This window comes from Lathyrus oleraceus, chromosome 1, assembly GCF_024323335.1.
Source record: "Lathyrus oleraceus cultivar Zhongwan6 chromosome 1, CAAS_Psat_ZW6_1.0, whole genome shotgun sequence".
Lineage (NCBI taxonomy): Eukaryota > Viridiplantae > Streptophyta > Magnoliopsida > Fabales > Fabaceae > Lathyrus > Lathyrus oleraceus.
In genome coordinates this window covers 308,812,983-308,817,531 of record NC_066579.1, presented here as the reverse complement: position 1 = coordinate 308,817,531, position 4,549 = coordinate 308,812,983, and the positions used below count along the sequence as shown (strand labels likewise).

Here is a 4,549-nt window from a genome sequence, read left to right as displayed (position 1 = left end):
TAAAAATGTTTACTATGATTTAGATTTTCTTTCATTTAATCTAGTATCCAACCCAAATATGACATGTGGACCATAAAACAATTATAATTAAAATAATAGAAACTAATGTCATATTTTTTTAAAGGGGTAATAAGAAAAATACAAAGAAATATAGGATTAAGTTATCATAATAATATATATATTTTTTAAAGTAAGAGTAATAAAAGAAATACAGTACACTTGAAAAGCAGAAAGAGGAAACAAGAAGTGCAAAACGGTCTTCATACTAGCAGTAACATAACACATGTCATAAGCGTTTTTCCAATAAACGATTTTAAACGCGACTCAAAAGGTTTTCAGATTTTCGTTTGTCTCTCTCACATCGATTCATGCGTTAACAATAATATACCTGCTCGATTCACAGTTACGGTACATAATTCATTTCAGTTCAAAATCACTTTTTTGTTCAGCTTGTGCGTCACGTTTTGACTCGATTTAGAATTTGATTTCGATTCAATTTTATGATAAAAGAGAATTGACATAACATAGAGCAAAACTCGAGGTTTGGAGTGTTTACCAACGGAGGGGAGATTTCCTATTGTAGTGTTGTATTTCTGGCGTCGATGAGTAGAAGAGAAACTCATATATTCAAATAGCTACAGGTGATTCTTTCTCCCTTTTGTTATAACTTATTTCTTCTTCTTTTTGCTACTTATTATGATATTGAGTGGGTGTTATTGTTAGAACTAAGACTGAAAGGGATTGTTGTGTGATGATGAACAAAGTGAAGAGAGATTGAGTAGAGGTTGAGCCTTATTCCATCAAGCTCTCATGAGTGATGTCAAATCAGCTTTGGTGATGTGTGAGTTAAGGATAGTAAAATGGATATATTTTATGGATATAGATTGGATTGTTATCTGATGAATCAAAATTATTAGTCTATTAACCATTCATTAAAAATTTCTTAAAAATTATAACAATTCACTAAAAGTTTTTTAAAAATATTCAATTTAATTTATCAGTTAAGAATAAAATTAATCCAATCCATCCATTATCATATTTTTAGTGGACGGATATTCATCAATTCAATTTTATTTTTTAAAACAAATTTTTTTAAAATTTTGAAAATAATCGATTTTTTATTTTTTTGAAAAAATCTCTTTTTTTTTAAATCATTTTTTTATTTTAAAAAAAATTGATTTTTTGTATTTTAATTATTTTTCAAAAAAATAGTTTTTTTAATTTTCGGAAAAAATCAATTTTTTTGAAAAAAATCTTTTTTTGGGGGGAAAAACATTTTTTTTGTATTTTTGTAAAAAAATATAAAAATAATCGTTTTTTTTTATTTAAAAAAAATTGTATTTTCTTTAAAAAATGACTTTTAAAAAAAAAAATAGATTTTTGGTATTTAAAACATATGTCTTCTGGTTCCTTGTGAAAGCCCTTTGCCGCCTCAGAAGACATATGTTTAGGTATTGGTGGATGAGAAGAAAAACCAGCAACATGCTTTGCGTGAATGGCTAAGGAAGATTCAAAACATTTTCTATAATGCTGAAGATGTTTTGGACAGATTTGGTTTGCAAGTAAAGCTAAAACAAGTTGTTGAAGTTTCTGGAAGCACGAGGATGAAGATATGTCGCTACGTGTGTTCCTCTAATCCACTTGCTTTCCATTTCATCGAGTACAGTTCCGTCCTATGTTTTAAGAGGTCTTGATACAAAGAAATTTTTCTAGACTATGGTTTGAGTTTCTGAATTTACATAAAGAGAGTGCGGGACTTTGCTCATTATTAGAAGCCCCAAGACTCTTTGGAGCTGATAGAAGCAATTTCCCCACTTTGGATCTTCTGTTTTTGCTACATTTCTCAACTTTGGATTTCCTAGTTTTGGAAACCAATTCAACATGTAATGGAGCGTGTGGATATGTTTTGGGAGTGAACTGTGATAATGAATCAACTTGTTTCTTTGAGCAACTTTGTACTCTGGTGTTTGATTGAACTTCAACCTCACTATGAACAGCTCTTGATGTAACATCTGAGTTTGAAAAGCTACTAAATTTATCAATGGCATTGAAACCTGAAAAATATTTATCGATTATACCGGAGACTGATATTACTTGTGTCGACATTTTACCCAGAGTTTCTTGCACTGAGCTAGCACACAACTCAACAGGAAATTCAACATTTTTCTCTGCCATCACACATCAACTCTTCCTGGCTGTGCTGGTAGGTTTGTTTCCTCGAAGTGGTGGCGTGGCACATAGTGCTCGTGCCATACCGTCTTTGCTGATGGGAGCAGGTTCGTTTTTTCAAACTTGTGGAGTGTCATATGCTGGAACTGCTTGTCGAATATTGATTGGAGGAGCAACTTGTACAAGAGGAGGCTGCATTACTTGAGGAGATATTGCGTCTGGTGGCGGGGAGAATACAGGTATTGCAGTCCTTATGGTAACTGGTGGTGCAATTCTAGAAGCAGTCGAAACCTTTCTGAAAACACTGGCCACATCCTGATGATTCAATGAATGTATGATTTGGAAAACCTGCCACTGCACCAGCAATGCAATTATTGTTGTATGAGCTATTGTTGTATGAGCTATTGATGTAAGCGTGCCATTCTCTCAGGGGATGACATCTATCTTCTTTGGCTAATATTGCATCGGAAGTATTTCTCACATAGTATTTATGCAGCCATTTACCTGTTTCCCAAAGTACATGCATGATACTTTCTCTGGAAGAATAGACATGGCTTTCATAAGGTAGAATCGCCAGCCGATAAAGAGCACTGTGGCCCTTCAGAGCGCTAAAACCTGTCTGACTGCATGGTTAATTTATCTTGGCAATAATATATGTCCCAGCTTGGGTTTTCCGCATCATGGGAGAGCCAGGATCGGAGTACACATTTTCTGAAGATTGATTGAATAGGATGCATGGATCTGAGAGTAAGTGACATGTTGTTCATTTAGAAGCCAGTAAGATATTTGTTCAATGTCTTTGGGCAAAGGATTTCCAGTTATTAATAAAAACTTGTCCTTCAGATCCCCCAACATTGCACTAATTTCATCAACTGCATCTTTCTTGCAGGAAAAGTTCAAATGCCGTTTTTGCAAGAATGAGGACAACTTCAGAGTCAAGTTTGGGGTTTTGATTGTTCTGTCTTTGACACTTGCAGTTTTGCAGTTGCAGCTGAGCTTGCACGATATCTTGTTTTCTATAAGATCTTTAGGATCAAGAATATTGATTCTGGATTGATCAGAAGGTGCAAACTTTGATATCTTTGACAGGAGTCTTGATATGTGTAAAGCTGAGATCATGCAGTTCCATGTGCATAGATTGGAACTAGAATGTAATTTGAACATTTTTCTAGCACCGTTGATGTCTTCTACACATAGAAGAAAACTGTCTCAAATGTTGTGTGCGCACTGTCGATCTGCAGTAGAATAGGATCATTCCAAAAATGTGATCCTGCATACAGGATTTTTAGCTTCATGAGCCGCAAGTTGGAACAAAGTGGTAAGTTGGAACAAAGTGGTAAGGTCTGGCTTACTGCTAGATGTAGTAGCCGAAAGTCGTCGTATTGCGGCGATTGTCGGATCAACTTTGCTGCTAGACTCTTTCCTCAGCCATTAAACGGAATTGGAGAGAGTAGCGCAAGCGAAACGGTGTTGAGGATTGACGGTGAGTTTGGAATTGTTCTTGAGACGGAAACATTGCATATAACTGTTGATCTTTATGTCTGCCTGAATTTCATTCTAAATTTCAAGCTTGAGATGTCGACAAGATATTGATTTTCTTCGATGCAAGAACCCTATGAGTTGGTATATGCATAGCTCTTTGAACAACACTACTAGCACCACTACCAATTGCTCTAAAAACCCTCATCTCATGAGAGCCATATGAAGCAAAGGTTTGTAATAGAAATTCACTGGATGATGATGGAGCTTCATCTTCATGTGTTAGAACAAGAAATGGTGAGAAATAGGGAGAATTAGTCTAACAAGAAACAAGAAGTAGCGCAGTTAATGCTAGAAGAGAGCCAAAAATTGAGAAGAGAAACCCTCATCTTGTATCTTGATTGATCACACTATGTTCAATTCACTGTGATGAAGTGAATTTGGATGTAACTTAGATGCAATGTTTTACTGTTAATGCAAAAATGTGAATTTGGGGTGAAGTGATCTCATGTGATATGCACAAAAATGGCTTAAAAAAGATTTTGAAATATGGCTAAAAAACTCACATGACAATATAAAAATCTAATTAAAAAGTGTTTGAAAATGAATCACTTTATTAAAATTTGAAATATGACTTTTAAAACAAAAACTCAACATTTACCTTTTTTTTTTAATAAAATGGGATAAATGAAATGATGCGTAATGAAATGAAAAATTGCTTTAAAAAATGATGAAGATTCCAAAGTGGTTTAATTGACTTTTTAATTTGACTGTTCAAGGGAAGCTAAGCCTCAACTGAATATGTGAAATGGACAAGCAATGCAAATGAACTAGTCACAAAATTCGATAAAGTCAAACTTTAAATTTTGACTTTTATTTCAAAATAGGCTGATGAATAACA

At 34.1% G+C, this 4,549-nt stretch overlaps 1 long non-coding RNA gene across 2 annotated transcripts; it reads left to right on the top strand.

Annotated features, from left to right (window-relative positions):
* The first annotated feature begins 216 nt into the window (after nt 1-216).
* LOC127132504 (uncharacterized) lies at nt 217-4,102 on the top strand. Of its 2 annotated transcripts, XR_007806745.1 has the most exons (4): nt 217-408; nt 511-641; nt 2,116-2,916; nt 3,059-4,102. It is a non-coding gene; the product is annotated as an uncharacterized LOC127132504 (long non-coding RNA). The 2 variants fall into 2 exon arrangements; XR_007806746.1 differs by having other exon boundaries at nt 217-641.
* The last annotated feature ends 447 nt before the right edge of the window (nt 4,103-4,549 follow it).